Source organism: Tenrec ecaudatus, chromosome 6, assembly GCF_050624435.1.
Source record: "Tenrec ecaudatus isolate mTenEca1 chromosome 6, mTenEca1.hap1, whole genome shotgun sequence".
In the NCBI taxonomy this organism is placed as follows: Eukaryota; Metazoa; Chordata; class Mammalia; order Afrosoricida; family Tenrecidae; genus Tenrec; species Tenrec ecaudatus.
In genome coordinates, this window is record NC_134535.1 from 49,525,011 (window position 1) to 49,544,423 (window position 19,413).

The 19,413-nt window shown below is 39.9% G+C and overlaps 1 pseudogene; it reads left to right on the plus strand.

Moving 5' to 3' along the window:
* The first annotated feature begins 9,686 nt into the window (after positions 1 to 9,686).
* Positions 9,687 to 19,413, plus strand: part of LOC142451398 (cytochrome c oxidase subunit 5B, mitochondrial-like) — a 39,955-nt pseudogene continuing 30,228 nt past the window's right edge.

The window sequence follows — 19,413 nt, forward strand, 5'->3', positions numbered from 1 at the left end:
GGGGCCAGAGCGTGGCACCCCATCAGACTTGATCGGAAAACACTCCTAAAGGTCAACAAACAGACGTGGAACTATATATAGTCTTTTCTCTTTTTTGTCGTTGGTTTTGTTGTTGTTTTGTTTTCTTCTGTCTTATTTTTTGGGCATACTATTATCACTACAGGTCTGTCTAGATAAGATAGGCGGGATAAACAATCTGCAGAAAAAAACAAAGGACCGATGGTTCCAGGAGGACATGGGAGAGGGGAAGATGGGGGAAAGGAAGTGGTGTTAACAAACCCAAGGACAAGGGAACAACAAGTGATCCAAACTCGGTGGTGAGGAGGGTGTAGGAGGCTTGGTAGGGCATGAGCAAGGGTAATGTAACTGAGAGGAATTACCGAAACCCAAATGAAGGCTGAGCATGATAGTGGGACAAGAGGAAAGTAAAAGGAAATAGAGGAAAGAACTAGGAGGCAAAGGGCATTTATAGAGGTCTAAACACAGGCATGTATATATGAGAATATATTTATATATGATGATGGGAGAATAGACCTATGTGTATATATTTATGAGTTTTGTATTAAGTTAGCAGATGGACATTGGGCCTCCACTCAAGTACTCCCTCCCTCAATACAAGAACACTTCGTTCTATTAAACTAGCATTCTATGATGCTCACCTTCCTGACACAATCATTGAAGATAAAGCGGGTACATAAGCAAATGTGGTGAAGAAAGCTAATGGTGTCCAGCTATCAAAATATATAGGGTCTGGAGTCTTAAAGGCTTGAAAATAAAATAGTGGCCATCTAGCTGAGAAGCAACAAAGCCCACATGGAAGAAGCATACCAGCCTGTGTGATCATGAGGTGTTGATGGCATCAGGTAACAGGCATCATAGACCCAGAACCAAAAATCATATCATTGTGAGTGAGGGGGAGTGCAGAGTGGGGACCCAAAGCCCATCTGTAGGCAATTGGACATCCCCTTACAGAAGGGTTTCGGGGAGGAGACCAGCCAGTCAGAGGGCAGTATAGCACCAACAAAACATATAACTGTCCTCTAGTTCTTTAATGCTTCCTCCCCTCCACTATCATGATCCCAATTCTTCCTTACAAATCCAGCTAGACCAGAGGATATACACTGGTAAGATCAGAGCGGAAAACACAGGGAATCCAGGACAGATAAACCCCTCAGAACCAATAATGAGAGTAGTGATACCAGGAGGGTAAAGGTAAGGTAGAGGTAGAAAGGGGGAACTGATTACAAGGATCTACTTATAACCCCCTCCCTGGGGGACAGACAACAGAAAAGTAGGTGAAGGGAGATGTCGGACAGTGAAAGACATGACAAAATAATAACAATTTATAAATCATCCAGGGTTCATGAGGAAGGGGTGGCAGGGAATGGGGGGTGAGGGGGAAATGAGGAGCTGATACCAAGGGCTCAAGTAGAAAGAAAATGTTTTGAGGATGACGATGGCAACAAATGTACAAATGTGCTTGACACAATGGATATATGTATGGATTGTGATAAAAGTTGTGCGAGCCCCCAATACAATGATTTAAAAAGAAAGAAATATAAGGCTATTCATCACACCCTAACCTGGCCTCTGCCTATTTTTTTAACTTGCTCACCCACTTTTTCCCCATACAACACCCCAAACTGTTTCCAGCACCTTTGCTTACCATACTCTTTGTGTGTTTATTGCTTTTATGATTATTTCAGTTCTTGTGCATGTTGTTTGTTCTCGTGGATATATCCTTCCTGCTTTCATATCTTGTTTTCTACTCATTCATCCTTTAATACGCTATTCAAGGTTCATTCTCTCTCTCCGTATTCCTCTGCGCTCCCACACCATTCTGTGCCTACGTCTCATTTAACACTTACAATATCAAGTACAATTCTGTACTTATGTGTCTGTCTCTAACTAGATACTAAGTTTCTCAAAAGTTACTGTAATTGTGCCATTTTTAATCCTCAGAATTTGGTGTCTATGTAAAGGAACTGAATTATCCAAAGTCCATGCACTTAAAAGTAAGACTGTAACAAAAAATATTTCCACATCTCTTTTAATCACATGACCATACACAAAATATTGTTATCAGTGGGCCATCATATGAACAAATTTATCTTGGCCCTTTCAATGTAATTAGCCAGGCTTTTTCTGAATTACTAGATTAAATTATACTTTATTGGAATCTTTTGCCACAAGTACATGATATACTTTTTTCAGCAATTAGTACATGCAATGGCCTGTGGTTTTGTAATATGCATATTATATTTGTGAAGATTCGGAAAACTTCCAAACTTGGGCTGTCTCCTTCAACTATAATTAAAGATAACCTACTTCTCACCATTATTCTGGAGAAATTCCAGATGATTTTCCGAGGTCAATTTGAAAACTACCCTAATAGTCAAATTTCATATAAATAATCCAGCACAAACTCCAAGTAAACAGACATATGACATAACATACCATAGCAAACAATGATCTTTCTTATAAATTTACAGATTAATAGACTTAGTTATATGTAATCACTTTTCCTTGGCTACTTAAGTGATGCTTTGATCATGTAAGATAATGAAATTGTTAAATAATGTCTCTAAGTTACCACATGTGTTTATCTTTGTTTGGATTGTGATATGTGACCTGCTTTAACTATTCAAACAAGAGACATTGTGTAATGTATTTATAGGCATGTGCTTTATAGTAAAATGACTGAGATAAGTATCTGAGAGGTTGTGATTTAAATAGTGAGAGTTAATTTGAAAGTGCCTTTGTTTCCCTCCTCTCTGCAAGAGAGTTCATTTGGAAATTCAAAACTTTTATTACTTTTTAAAGAGTTAAATATATCTACTGGTACTTACACATTAATAATACTATAACGAAGGTCTTACGTTGAGGAATATTTTTGTCTTTTCAAAAAATAATCTTATTAGAAAATGTTCACATCACAACTTCAACAAATACTTTAGAAGTAACTTTGATAAGCTCTCACAAAACCCAACGGTGGTGTTACCTAATGAAAGGACTAGAAAGGAGAGATATTTTACAGAAATAAGAGACTTAAAGTTTAAACAGAGAGCCAGACAACTAAAACAACCAGGGGAGAGGAAAACAGTATAAATATGAAATGTTATTTTCAGAGGTACATTTCATGGGTAACAAAATATGCAAAATGCATTGTCAAATTACTCAAAAATATTTAAAATTTGGATCTTTTGAAAGAATACACACCCTTGTGTTAACCTTGTCTAAGTGTTTCGAACTATATTATGATTTATGCACTTTTCGTATGTATGTGACAGGTCAATGTAAAAAGCTTCCTTTTTAAAATGTTTAGTGTACCTGACATGATGATTGTACGAAACATTTTTGTAGAATTCATGTCTGTCTATCTAGCTCACCAACAGGTATCTCTTCAATACATGGCAAGTCCTGCCAGCTTCTATTGAGGACCTCTATTATGCTAGCATGCGCTAGAAGTGAAATTAAACATTGTAAAGGCATGATCCCTGGCTTTCATTCTTTCTTGCTTGCTTTCTCTTTTAGATTCCTGTCTTTCAAATGTGTTCCTCTCCTAAGTCCTAGAGAATCTAATCATTAAAATTTATATATATCTAAGAAACACCCAACATTAGGTTAAAGATATATTAGAGTTTAATCTAGTTAGGATGAGCCCTAACCTTTGATCTTTGTAATTTCTACTTATGTATACACTATTACACAATGCCTGTGCATGTGTTTGTATGTATGTGTGAGACAGACTAGAAGTGTTCAGAGAGTAGGTCAGGTTTTTTCCTCCCAATGAGTCAGTCAGTGATGTTGGGTCAATACTATTTCCATTCTTATCTCACTCAGGTGGAAACAAATTCACATTATCAATGGGTGTGTATACTGGTGTAGCCTTCACCCCCCAAAATATGGATCATATCTATTTTCTTAATAAATACTCAACAAATATTAGTAGTGAACCATTTCCCCTTGTTTTTTACAACAACATCTGAATATCTACACCTGGCAATCAGAACTAAGTGCCAGACTGTCGCAGGCGTCCTCAAACTACGGCCCGCGGGCCACATGCAGCCCGCCGAGGGCATTTATCCAGCCCGCTGTGTGTTTTTGCCCCATTTGTTTTTTACTTCAAAATAAGATAGGTGCAGTGTGCATAGGAATTTGTTCATAGATTTTTCTCTTTTTTAACTATAGTCCGGCCCTCCAATGGGTCTGAGGGACAATGAACTCCCCACACCCCTCCCACTGTTTAAAAAGTTTGAGGACCCCTGTGCCAGAGGAATACACATGAGCATAAAGTGGGTGAAGGGAGACATCGGACAGTGTAAGACCTGAAAAAATAATAACAATTTTTAAAGTACCAAGGGTCATGAGGGAGGGGGGGAAGGGAGGGGAAAAATAAGGAGCTGATATCAAGGGCTCAAATAGAAAGCAAATGTTTTGAGAACGATGATGGCAACAAATGTAAAAATGTGCTTGACACAATGGAAGGATGTATGGATTGTGATAAGCGTTGTACAAGCCCCCAATAAAATGATTTTTTAAATTAAGGGTTCTAACTGGTAACTCAGTGTAAATCTAGTGCAGGAGGTACACTTAGCTTGCAAAAACAACAATGTTTTTGCAAAATATATCATTCCTAGCATTAAATAATTCAAAGATTTTGGGAAACTCTAGATTCATAAATCATAAAAATCACAAGATTGAAATTGTTGGAGTTTTACTTCCATATGAGTTGAAGTGGGTATTAATACTTCCTTTCGACTGGTGTGTGCTCTCCAGTCCCAGCTCTGCACATCCGGCTCCACCACTTATATTACCTGCCTGGCTTCTGAAAACAGGAAGTCACAGTCCCCGGATTCCATAGACAGGAATTTAAAGTAGATACATAAACTCTCTCGTTAACTTGCTTATTCAATATTATTTCTCTGTTTCCTTCACACCCCATTGTGTGTGAGGATTTTGATTCCATAATTAAAGTATTCTACCGGTAATCTTTGAAAATGATTTTTTGTAAGTACCTTTAAGAGGGGGAAAAACAATGTCTCCCTCCAGTGGATTCCCACCCATCAACTCATGGTGATCTCATATCAATCAGCGTCCCCCATTAGGTGGTCAGGGTTGATTTTTTTATTTTTTAGAAGCAAATCACCAGGCCTTTCTTCTGCAGTGTCTCTGTGTGAATTCCAATTCACTTCTTCAATTAAGAGGGACTTTATAACTACCCATGACCCTCCAAACAAAAACAATCCAGAGCAGAATCCAGTTCATTCGTTGCTTTAAATCTAGAAAGGCAAGTGTTTTTGCTTAACAGATTATAAGACATTATATTCAATATATTTTATAAATTCATATTTCCATATCATTGTTGACCCCTGCCTTGTACTACAGAGCTGTCCTCATGATAGTTAATAAATGGCATTATCCTCATAAACAAAGTCTAGTCTATTCCTAACGAGGTATCCCAAGATTGAGGAACTCAATCATCAGCCTGTGGAAATATCTACATAAGTATTCTGCATTTTAATTTTCTATCAGTGCTTTTGGTTTGGTTTGCTTTGTTTGTTCAAGCAGCCTTTTGAGTGTCTTTGAAGCATGTACAAGTTCTTGATACTAAATGTGGGCAGAAAATTTAACAAAGCTTTCTTTTTGCCACTGACATTTAGTGCTATATTCTGTTTTGTGCACTTGAATTTTTTATGTGTTCAGACATTAGATACAGGGATAAACTGGGCATATGAAAATCTAGAGTGTGTATCTTTGTGACAACCTCCTATTCAGAAACGGAAACCATCGGCTGAGACAGGCACATTGCTCAGGGGCTGATCGTGGGCAGGTGTCTAGGGCCAAGGAAGAATCAAAGTTCTACAAGGGAATGTCGAGGCAGCTGAGCTAGTGCTAGAGGAGGACGCCAGCTCTTTAAAAGAAAACACATCATTGCTTTAAAGCTATATTTAAAAAGAAAACATATCTTCATAAAGAATGCAAAAGATTAACCTCTCATAAAATATTTCTTCAAGATTGATTGCATATGCATTGAAGGAGAGCTACGTGGTTTTGCTCTGATATAAATATTTAAATGAACTATTGTTCCATGAAACATTTATTGAAACAAATTTATCATAGCATTAAGTTATATGTTTCTAAATTTGAGGAATTATTATACTTCTTCAAAAGGCAAATTTCCTTTCTTTTGGTAAATTCACTTTTAAAAACAGTTTGTACCAATGAAATGTTTGGGAAAGAACTTGGAAAGCACGTCACTTATTATTACTACCTCCTACAAAGACGGTCAACCGTCCACCAACAGTACCCTTCAGCTTTTCATCTAAAAATAGGGATCAGTATGCAAGGAGCCAGTCTTTCCCACAACGTCCAGTCCCTCTGTGTGGGATAGCTTGAGATTGTAAGGTGAGGTATGCTAATGTGACCAGAAAACAGGAAAAATTTAGTCAGACTCTGTAGGGTGTTAAACCTGTGACTTAGAACTTTGGCCAGCTGAATCAATAAGCTAAGGACCTATAAATGCTGTTTACATAGAAAATACATAATTTACGAGGGGGGGGAGGGGGAGGAAGGGGAAAAATGAGGAGCTGATTCCAAGAGCCCAAGTGGAAAACAAATGTTTTGAGAATGATGGAGGCAACAAATGTACAAATGTGCTTGATGCAATGGATGGATGTATGGATTGCGATAAGAGTTGTATGGGCCCCAATAAAATGATTTTTTTAAATACATAATTTAATTTTCCTTTTGAATAAGATCATCTCGGTTCTCCTACCATATTTCTCACCATTGTGTAATGTTCATCATTAACTATTCTTTCTCTAAATATATGAAACAGGGTTTTATTTTATACTCTCATAGAATATTGACTCTGGCTTCAACCTATCAGAAGTTATTCTTTTCCACAAATATATAGACCAAATTCCTTTAAGTTCATTTTCCATGAATTTTTGAAGTTGATTCGTGTGTGTGTGTGTGTGCAAAAGTATACGTGCATGTGTGTGTGCATGTGTCTGTTGGGGTGTGTGTGTGTGTGTGTGTGTGTGTGTGTATACTCATGCCATCAATCAATTCCAACTATAGTAATCCTATCTAGGGTTTGCAAGACTGCAAATCTACAGAAACAGCCACAACTGTGTACTTTGGAGAGCCTGGTAGGTTTTAACTATGAACTTTATAGTTGGGAGCCGAATGAGATAGAAATGTTACATACAATTGAATCTGAGTGTAGCTTGTATGTAAGTGAAACAAACTAGTAATGCATGTTCACTACCTTATTGAACAACAATAAATTGTGCAAACCAGTAAGGGAGTAGAGGAAAAAAGACAGGAGGCTATTTCTCCAGTGTGTGCCCAGCGAGGGCGGAGTTGCCAGTGGCAAAAAGGGCAGTTCTGCTCAGAAAAGATGCTGTCTGGCAGCTCTAAGAAGGGTGAGCCTGTGTTTTGTCTTCTCTCAAAAATAGGACACAGCTGCTCTGCCATCGCTCCTGAAGCGCTCCCTTTGACTCATGGCTTATGAACAACCTAAGATATGCAGATGACACAACTGTACTTGCTCCAAGGGAGGAGGACTTGAAGCACTTGCGAGGAGTGTAGATTCACATGGCTGCAGGTCAGTGACACAGAAAGGTGAAGCAGGATGCAGGAAGATCACAGGCCGGGGCTGGTATTTGTTAACCCCACTTTCTCTTATGAAGTGGGAATTAGGTCTGGCCACTATATTGGAGAGAGAGAAAACATTTGGGGCATGAATAGCTCAAAAGCAAAGCATTCTAGTGGCGCACACAGTCAGGCAGTCAGCTGCTAACCAAAAAAGTTAGAGGTTCAAACCCACACAAGCGGTGCCAGGGAAGAGACCTGTCAGCTTCTGTAATAACCGCAACTAAGAACGTCCTATGGAGGGAGTTCCACTCTGTCACTTGGGGTCCGTACTTGTTCAGTCTTCATGCTGAGCAAATAGTCCGCGAAATTGGACTGTATGAAGAAGAATGTGACTGAAGGCTTATGAACAACCTAAGATATGCAGCTGACACAACTGTACTTGCTCCAAGGGAGGAGGACTTGAAGCACTTGCTGATGAAGAGCGAGGAGTGTAGCCTGAGGTTTGAATTACAACTCAATGTAAAGAAGACCAAAAGCCACCAAACTTGACCAATAGATAAAATCATATTGTAAAATAGAGAAAAGGTTGAAGTTGTCAGGTTCCATCTTGCTTAGATCTGCAATCAATGCTCATGGAGGCAGCAGTCAAGAAGAGATCAAATGGCCACCACATCTGCTGCACAAGATCTCTGTAAAGTATTGACAAGCAAGGATGTTACTTGGAGGACAGAGGTGGGTCTGATGGACGCCATGATATATTGTTAGTCACCTCCTCTCCATGGACAAGTTGACCATTGTATAAGGAAGACCAAAGAAGAACCCATGCGTTCGAATTATGGTGTTGGTGAAGTGCATGGACTGCCAACAGTTCAAACAGATCTGTTGTCGAGTCCAAGATGTCAAGACTCTGTCGCACGTACCTTGGACATATCATCAGGAAAGACCAGTCGCTACAAAAGGATATCATGTTTGATAAAATAGAGGGGCAGTCAACAAGAGGAAGACCCTCGACAAGAAGGGCTGGCAAATTGGCATAGGGGCTGGCACCATGGGCTCAAGCAAAGGAACAATTGTAAGGATGGAACCAGAAGGAAGAGCATTCCTTTCTTTGGCCAGTCAGGTGAAACAACTACGGGGCCTGGCTGATGCCAGCCCCTGGGTGTGTAGTCTTTTCCGATCCTGCTATGCCCACCCACCGTCAGCACGAGCGTGTATTTGGCCATCCCAATTGACAGCAAGCCCCTGGGCAGCATGCCTCTCCTCTGAGCTGCTTGTGAACGAAATTCCAAAGGCAGCAGAAAACATTTGCACTCTGAGCATTGGGCAGGAAGCATTTGAAGATCGATTCCTGCTGGAGGAACACAAGAACCTATGGTGAGTGCATACATCATCCTAAAGGTGATTTAACCCTGGGGGTGGGGGAAAGCGCTACAATTGATGTGGGGGTGAGCTTTCCATGGCATGATTGACTGATTCAACTATTGAGTTATACACTACATAAGTTCCTTTCCGGTAAAACAATGGTGGGGGGCAGGGGAAGGTTCCTGCTCTCGCAGAATCATTCCTGGGCTTGTGTGCCCGAGTGGTGGCTTCCTCGGTGACAAGTCCATCTACGGGGAGAAATTTGAGGAGGAGAACTTCATCCTGAAGCACATGGGTCCTGACACCCTGTCCTTGGCAAATGCTCCCCCATACGAAGGGTTCCCAGTTTTTGTGTGCAACATTGAGACTGAACCATTGGCTCGCAAGCACGTGGTCTCCGGCGAGGTGAAAGGTCTGCGCCTTGTGGAAGCCAGGGAGCGTTCTGCTTCCAGGAATGGCAATGCCAGCAGGAAGATCCCCGCCCTGCTCACTGTGGACAACTCTACTAAGCGCGACCTGAATGCCATGTTTTATCTTTAGTACCAGACTCTTCCTTTTGTGGTTTGGGGCCATCACCCTGCCCTGCCAGTACGCTTGCCACCGTCTTTCAGCTCTGTGCTCTCACTCCGGCTTGTTGGCTTCTCTCGTTTCCTTAGTCCCTCAAAGTCCAGGTGGGTGTTTATTATTATGAAATAAAAACTACATTAAAAAGGACAAATATGGGAAGAGGGTTTGCAGCATTTGACAGGTTACACTTGAAGTGTTTGCAGGACGAGTACATGGGCATACTAGAGAACCAGATGACCACGTGAGTCTAAGCTCAGAATGGAAGAATTTGGAACACATGCTCTGGCTCTTCTGAATTATGACCGTCGTGAAGTCAGGGAGACCCCGTCTTACTGACATCTGTGTCCCCACTATGTGGCATAAACAGTGCTGGATCATTCACTCCTGCAGTCATTCCAAAAATAAAAAGACATGTATCCAGGACCAATATATTCCTGACACTAGGATCTGATAGGAGCTCAACAGATGTTTTAATATATGTAGACATATTAAACAATATGTATCTCTGCCACACATAGAAACCGAAGATGTCCGTGGCAATCCTAGAATGGGACTATGGAGTGAGTAAAGAGCCAACATTAAAACTATGAGACCAACCAATGTGAAAGGGCAGGTCTATAAGGAAAATAGACCAAGGAAATTGAGAAAGTAAAACCACAGAGACAACAGGAAAACCGCAAGTGCGCACTCGATCAAGAAAGATGAAAAGAAAAATGCTTCCAGAAAAGAGCGGTGCAGAGCGCTGAAAAGTGAGCAAGGCAACACTTGGTCTCACTTACTTTGGATACGTTCTCGGGATGACTGACCCCTGGAGAAAGACATCGTGCCTGATAAAGTCGAGGGTCAGCGACAAAACGAGGGAAGTCTTCCATGAGATGGATTGACACAGCAATGATTAAAAATACACACTGGAAACTTTCTGTTCTTCGTCAAAGCTGACGCAGCAGCAACTAACAACAGTCACTTGAAACTTGGACATTACAGTAATGTGTACACGACTTGAAGGCCGGGGCAGTTTTCTCCATCTCTCTAATCCCAGGACCTAGCAGAGGGCCAGTCACAGAGGAAGCATGCAGTAAATATCAGGAGACTTGAAAAAGCTCATCAAAAAGTTCCATTATCTTTTCATTTCACATTTCCCATGAACTTTCTGAAGCCTCCCTGTCGCCTACATACACACACACACACACACACACACACCACCACCACCACCACCACCACCACCACCACCACCATGTGTTGAATCGATGTAAATAACTAACAGGAATGGTTAACTTGCAGATTGTAATCTGAAAAAACAAACTGACTCAATGCTTCTATTCTTAGGAGAATTAAAATGTGCTTTGTCTTTTGGAACCATTGAATGTTGACATGCAAACAATTTTTTTTCAAATCTCATCATCTTTCCTTCTAAGAAGCACTCTAGTTTTACCACTTTCTTTCTTTTTTTAAACGTTTTATTAGGGGCTCATACAACTCTTATCACAGTCCACACATATACATACATCAATTGTATAAAGTACATCTGTACATTCTTTGCCCTAATCATTTTCTTTTCTTTCTTTCTTTTCCCTTTTCTTTTTTTACATTTTATTAGGGACTCATACAACTCTTATCACAATCCATACATATACATACATCAATTGTATAAAGCACATCCATACATTCCCTGCCCCAATCATTCTCAAAGCATTTGCTCTCCACTTAAGCCCTTTGCATCAGGTCCTCTTTTTTTTTCCCTTCCCTCCCCGTTCCCCCCTCCCTCATGAGCCCTTTGTAATTTATACATCGTTATTTTGTCATATCTTGCTCTATCCGGAATCTCCCTTCCCCCCCTTCTCTGCTGTCCCTCTCCCAGGGAGGAGGTCACATGTAGATCCTTGTAATCAGTTCCCCCTTTCCAACCCACTCACCCTCCACTCTCCCAGCATCGCCCCTCACACCCTTGGTCCTGAAGGTATCATCCACCCTGGATTCCCTGTGCCTCCAGCCCTCATACGTACCAGTGTACAACCTCTGCCCGATCCTGCCCTGCAAGGTAGAATTCGGATCATGGACATGCAAAAATTTACAAGCCCTATCTTACTCGAAAATGATAAATTTTTAAAAGCAAACACCTTGTTTTATGGACTGCAAAGAGAATGTTTATGGAAAGATGACTTAAAACAAAATTTTCAGGACCACAAATGTCATATTGCTGCTTTTTGTTGTATGTAGCTGAACTGCCTCATGAGATAATCATCAGATTCTGTCAGATTATCTCTTTCTTGAGTAATGTTCAGGTTAATGAGGTAAGTGAATTTTAAAACTAAAATTGTGGTCAACAGTCAAATTGTAAACTATAATCATGCTAAACAGTATCAGATTACTCAATAAGCAAGATAAGCATGGGCTTACTTGTGCTTAGTTATTAATCTGTAGTGAATTATTTCACAGCTTTCATAAATAAATATTCTGTTTTTAGGTGTGTCTGATATCTCATTCTCTCCTAACCCCACAACACTTACTTACAGAGGTTCTTTTCAATGTTTCAAATCACTGCCAAGGATGGAATGCCCGGTAAACTAGATAAGCAAGGCCTTATTTAAGATGAAGAGGAAGTATGTGAAACTGTTCACTATAGTGAAGTCTTAAAAAACTCACTGCCATCGAGTCGATTCTGACTCGTGGTAACCCTCTGGTTCAGGATAGAACTGTCCCTGTGAGTTTCTGAGACTATAACTCTGTACAGTAGTAGAAAGCTTCATCTTCCTCCCTTGCAGTGGCTGGTGGTTTCAAAATGCTGACCTTGTAGTTAACAGTGCCAGCGGGTAACCATGACACTCCCAGGGCTCCTATATATAGGTTAGCAAGCAAGCTCAAATAAACTCCCATGCTTGCCTTGCTTATTGGGTAATCCACTGATGTTGTGTTTGTTTCATTTCTCAAGACACATCTAAATTTATCTAAAGTTCTCTGCATTTAAACTTCAAATTGAAAAAAAAATGTTCAGCTCCTCTGTTAACTCAAGAGAATAAGCTAAGACTAAATGTTTTTTAATCACAGCTCTCAGATTGGCTTCTAAAGCGTAGTCTGGACATAATAGGTGATAAGGCATAATGAGAAGAATTGATTTAAAAACAGTTAATGTTAAAAAAGGCTTGGAAACAGAATTTGAGTAAAGTTTTTTAAATTATCTGGTAGTATAAAGGGGAAAAACAATTCTAAAAAGGAAATTATTTCTTTCTTATGCCTGGGCATCAAACTGTCAAGGTAGAAAGAAGGAGCTGATTAAATTATGTTCACTTTTTTAATAGTTTTATTAGGGGATCATACAATTCTTATCACAATCCATACATACATCAATTATGTACATTTGTACATTCATTGCCCTCATCATTCTCAAAACATTTGCCCTCCACCTACACCCCTGGCATCAGCTCCTCATTTTTCCCCTCCCTCTCCACTCACCCTCGTTCATGAACCCTAGATAATTTAAAAATTATTATTTTGTCATATTTTGCCCTGCCCGACGTCTCCCTTCACCCACTTTTCTGTTGTCCGTCCGCCAGGGAGGAGGTCACATGTAGATCCTTGTAATCGGTTCCCCCTTTCCAACCCACCCTCCCTCCAAGTGGGATTTCCAAGTGTGAAAATGTCAAAGATATGGGTTCCCTCTGATTCCTTCCCTCTGATTTGTTCCCTCTGATTCGTTCCCTCCCAGGCCATCAGTGATAAGACAGGAGCTGTCCCAGAATTGCAAAGATCTAGTCAGCGAGCTCAGCTAATCATTTCATGTGGCAAGGGTAAGTTCCAAAATTTTCATTTGAGGTTTGGCTGGTGCTTTGGCCTAAGGTCATTTAAACCCAGCTAGATCAGAAAAACAGAAGGTCAACTAAGTAAGAGGAGACAGTCCAGGAGATGGGTTGACACCATGGCTGCAGCACTGGGCTCAGGCATAACCATTACAAGGCTGGCACAGGACTGGGCAGAGTTTTGTTCTTTTATACAGTGAGCTGGTCTGAGTCAGAACTGAGTCAATGGCACCTAACAAGCAACAACAGATTTGAAAAATAATTGCTCCTCTCACACTCTAGTTCAGTATATCCTACTTCTCTGCATTGAGATTTGGGGTCAAGGTGTTAACTTCGCTTGATCTATGATTGCATCTTTTTATCACAGAACTTCCTGGGAAAGAATTGAAACGGGGAGCGGGGGGAGCGGGGAGGGAGGGGGAAAAAAAGAGGACCTGATGCAAAGGGCTTAAGTGGAGAGCAAATGCTTTGAGAATGATTGGGGCAGGGAATGTGCGGGTGTGCTTTATACAATTGATGTATGTATATGTATGGATTGTGATAAGAGTTGTATGAGCCCCTAATAAAATGTAAAAAAAAGAAAATGATTAGGGCAAAGAATGTACAGATGTGCTTTATACAATTGATTTATGTATATGTATGGATTGTGATAAGAGTTGTATGAACCCCTAATAAAATGTTTTTAAAAAAAAAGAATTGAAACAGGGATTGGGAATTTTCCCCAGGTCAAAACACCCTCAGGATAAGAAGACTTGACAAAAGAGTGATGTTTCCTAAAAGGGAAGACACTTACTTGCACTGGTTGAGACTGTGTTGAAGCCCCTGGGCGGTGCAGGGAGAGTGTTCAGTTACTGACTGAAGGCGTGGCAGGTCAAGTTCAACCTGAGGCACCTTGGAATTCTGGCTTGGTAATCTGCTTTCGCTTACAGCCTGGAAGGTCACCTGGAGCAGTTCTGCTCCGTACATCGGAGTTCACTGTTAGTCAGCATGAACTCCTCAGCAACTGTCAGTGACAACTAAAGCTTTCCTCTCATATGTTTGATTCCTCCACTGGAGTATTTGTTTGTTAAGGATAGATAGAAACTGCTTTTGTTCTGCTTCATGTTCCTAGTATATAACCCAGAGCCAGGCACATAGAAAACACTAAAATTTTTGTTGAGAGGAACTATTTGTCTAGTGCCTCTTGTATAATTAGAATTTTTTTTCATTGTTCCAGAGTTAGGAACAAAGCAGTAATGACCTGCTGCTTTTTAGATGCTACCTATCATGGAAAATTTCCCATACTGCTTTGTTGGGATAGCCCAGCCACAAGAGCTCTAGCTAATGTTAAAACTGTAGTAGGTATTGGCATTCTGTGATGCTCACCTTCACAATATGATCACTGAAGTAAGAAACGGGTGCATAAGCAAATGTGGTTAAGAAAGCTGATGGGGTCTTAAGGGCTCGAAGTTAAATAAGCAGCCATTTAGCTGGGAAGCAACAAAGCCCACATGGAGGAAGCACACCAGCCTATGTGATCATGAGTGTAGATGGGATCAGGTATCAGGTATCAAAGACCCAGAACAAACAGTCATATCAATGAGAAGGCGAGGGGTGTGGTCAGAGTGGAGACCCAAAGGCCATTGGTAGACAATTGAACATCCCCTCACAGAAGGGTCACAGGGAAGAGATGAGCCAGCCAGGATGTAACAAATCCAGCTAGACCAGAGTGTATTCACTGGGACAGATAAGAGCTCTCGACACGTGGAATCCAGGACAGATAACCTCTCAGGAGCCATAATGGGAGTAACAATACCATGAAGGTAGGGAGAAGGGGAAAAAAGGGGAACCAATAACAATGATCGATGTTTAACAACCCACCTCACCCCCAGGGATGAACAACAGGAACATGGGTGAAGGGAGAAAGTGGATGGTGTTAGATACGAAAATAATAATAATTTTTAATTTATCAAGGGGTCACTAGTGTGGGGAGAGAGGGAGAGAAAAAAGGGGACCTGATACCAAGTAGAAAGAAAATGTTTTGAAAAGGATGATGGCAACAAGTGTGCAAATGTGTGTGATACAATCGATGTATGGAGTGGTATAAGAGCTGTGAGATACCCCAATAAAATGATTTCTTAAAATAAAATTTTTTTTAAACTGTAGTCGTAACATATGTCAAAACCTGGTATAGCGAGTGTGAAGCTCTGCAAGGACTTCTAAGTCACCAGTTCTCTAACCTTGGCACTAACTCTAACCTACCAGCTCCAGGAAAGTCACTTCCTGTCTGTGGTGCCTTAATTCCCTTGTCTGCCCATTGTGGGGCTTGGATTAAATTATCCGTAAATTCCCCGCCAGCACTAACATCCACATTAAATATATTCCCAACACAATGCTGAACCCAAATGTCTACTATTTATTACTTGAGTTTAATGGAAGTTGTCCCAGAGTTACTAATAAACTGTCTGACTATGCTTTATTTCAAACCTGTTGTTGTTTTCAATAGTAAGTTTAAAATTAAAATATATGTGTCTCAGGAAAAAGCATTATTCCCATTTTTCTTTTATCCATCTGATGTGAAAACACTTATGTAGTGAGAAAAAAAAGGAAGCCAGCCTATACTTTATAAAATCGAAGTTGACAAATTTTCCCTTTAATTGTGAACAAAGGATTTTCTAAGAGAGTGGCTCAGATTCCAGAGGTTGGGAGGAATTTCTTAAACTAATTAAGAGATTGTGAGGTTATCTTAACAAGTTTTGCAAATGCAAAATAGCTATGAACCATTGATAAGTGAAAAAAAATACCAAATTTACTTCTTAATTTTATTTTTTTTTACCAAATTTACCTCTTTAACAAAATGTATCTCCTCAAAGAATTTATTTAAAGCTCCCCTTAGTTTACACATAGCTACTAAATGAATTTAAAGTAATGTAATTATTCTATCTAAAAATATCTGTAATTCATACCTTTTACTAACTCGGTCTTATGAGCAATCAGTAAAATTGGTGTGGCTTTATTTCTAGATATGATTACACATAAAAGTATACACATAAGAGAGCTCCATCTAAATATAGAAGAGAGGTTTAATGGGTATTGTTAATGTGCTAAAGTTAAACATTCAAGTTTCACAACAGCATTAATGAGCACCTGCTGGTGTAAAGTATCATTATGATTACTAGGAAGGACTGTTTCTCTGTTTGGGTTTGGTTTTTTTACTGCTTTACATGGGATAGAAATCTTGCAATGTCTAACTAATTCTCTCAATAACTTTGAAATTATCATCTCCATTTTTATTTTTTTTTTACATTTTATTAGGGGCTCATACAACTCTTATCATAATCCATACCTATACATACATCAATTGTGTAAAGCACATCTGTACATTCTTTGCCCTAATCATTTTCAAAGCATTTGCTCTCCACCTAAGCCCTTTGCATCAGGTCCTCATTTCCATTTTTAAAATAAGAAAACTAATATTTGGATAAGTTATCTCTTGCCCCCAGAGAAAAAGAAGAGACCAAGCGAAATATAAGTGAAATGACTCCATCTGAAATTGTCAAACCTCAAAGCACATGCTAAACACACTGCTATCTTGGCTTCGTTATACTAACTACCTCACATCATTTAGGCATTTGTGAATTTTTATGACTATAGTAAGCCATAAAAGTCTTAGAGAAAGACACCTGACCAACCAATGGGAAGAGAATCTGGCCGGGAAGAATGGAGGAGGAAAGCATGTCTGACCTCTGCCTCATGGTAATCCACCTTGGAGTTGGAGGAGCTCGGATGTGGCTCACAGCCATTTTGTTCCAATAGAGAGCTGTTCGAAATCCAAGCAGCCTTCTGACGAGGACATGGAACAAGGGATGTCACTGCTGATGGGAGATGCATCTTGGCTGAAAGCATGGAATGGCAGAAATATGTGGACTTGTATTTTATTGACTGTATGTATAAAGGCCTTCAACTGTGTGCCCCACAGCAAGATATGAATGACATTGCAAACAGTTCAAATTCTGGACAGTTATTGGTGCTCAAGCAGAGCCTGGTGTACATAGACCAAGAGGCAGGCATTTGAGCAGAATAAGGAAATATCGAATGGTTCAAAATCGGAAGTGTGTGTCGGGGTTGTATGCTTTTCACTCTAGGTATTTAATCTGAGCAAATAATCCAAAAGTTGGACTATCTGAAGAACACCGCGTCAAGAATGGAGGAAGGCTCATTAAGAACCTGAAACATAGAAGTTACACCAACTTGCTTGATGGAAGCAAAAAGGACTTGCTGCACCTACTGATGAGAAAGTCTAAAGCATACGGCATTCATTGCGGATTACAATTCAATGTAACCATTAAGTAACATCATGTTAAATGAAAACAGATTTTAAATTTTCAACCATTTTATTTTACTTGTATCTGCAATCGGTGCTCATGGAAAGAAATCAAGCAGTCAAGAAACCAAGTGACAAATCAAATTGGGCAAATCGACTGTTCGGGACTTCTTAAAGTGTGCAAACCCAAAGTCCCTTTGAATTTTAAGGTGCACCTGGCTTGAGTCATGGTACTTGTTGTTATTTCATATGCATGAAAAGCTGGACATTGAATAAGAAAGACTGGAGAAAAGTGATGTGCTTGAATTAGAATGTTTGTGAATAATACTGAAATATTTCATGTATTGCGAGGAGATCAAGCAAATGCATTTTGGGAAAAATACAACCAAATTGCTCCTTGGGAGTGATGCTGCCACTTCAGAGTTTGTCTCACATACTTTTGACATGTGATCAAGAGGAAGCAATCCCTGGATATGGCTGTTAAGCTTCGTCAAGTGGAGGGTCTAAAAAGAACAAGGAAGACCCTCAACAAGATCAAGTGACAGAATATCTGTAACAATGGGCTCAACATGGCAATCACAATTGTCAGGATGTCAGTGTCACAGGCCCGACCAGTGTTTTGTTCTATTGTACATAAGGTTGTTAGGAAGTGGAACAGGCTCCATGGCCTGTGACAGCAGCAATACATTAAGGTAAAAAAAATATACCTCTGAAACTTAACTAACTAGGTAGTCCCTTAAGGGTAAAATGTCAGTAATTCACCCAAGTTCACAAAAAAAGATTTATTTCTAGTATAAATTTAGCATACTAATATCCTTGTATATATGAGAGCCAAGCCACAGCTATAAGAAATCAGCTATCATTGTTAGAGGACATCATTAATCCTTAATATTTTCCTCCTGTCAACCAGAAAAGCAGCTGTGGTTTGGCTTTTCCTCCCTGGAAACTTCAGTCAAAACCGCACTGAAGACATTGGTGAAAAACAACACTCCAGTAGTTGACAGAATGTATCACTTAAGATGTTCCAACAACAACCACCATGCAATGGTAGAAGCATTCGCTCATCTATGACAAGAAATCTGAAAGACAACTACTTGGAAGATATTCATATTCAAAAGGAATGTGATCCAATAGAATCCACAAATTATCACACTTTCATGGAGCAGCGGGTTATAATGACCATAAGGTCAATGATTTGAATGCAACAGCTACTTTATGGGAGAAAGACGAAACTCTGTTTCTTTAAAGATTGACAGTTGATGAGTCAGAACCAACTCAGTGGCAGTGATATTTTTATCAGTGTCACCTGCAAGAAGAATTTTGCTGAAAAGATGTTCTAAATAGATACAGAAGTACATCAACAAGGAGCTGCCATCAATTCAAGGAACATTGATAAAAGGACATGAAAGTAGGGATGTTATTACTAATGTTAGATGCTGACTTGTGCTTTAGGAGTTTTGCAAAGGTATTCAACTACCTAGATCATAACAACTTTCAGTTGACACTGCAAATAATGGGAATTCCAGAACACTTAATTATGCGCATACAAAACCTATACATAGACCAAGAGGTAGTCTTTGGAAGAAAACAAGGAGATACTTCATAGTTTAAAATCAGAAAAAATGGGAGGCAGGTTGGTATCCTTTCATCAAATGTATTCCATGTTTATGCTAAGTACACCATTCCAGACGCTGGAGCCTATGGAGAACGCAGCACCTGGATGGGTGGAAGGCAGATTAACCACTGGCTGTGTGCAGATGACACAGCATTGCTGCTGAAAGC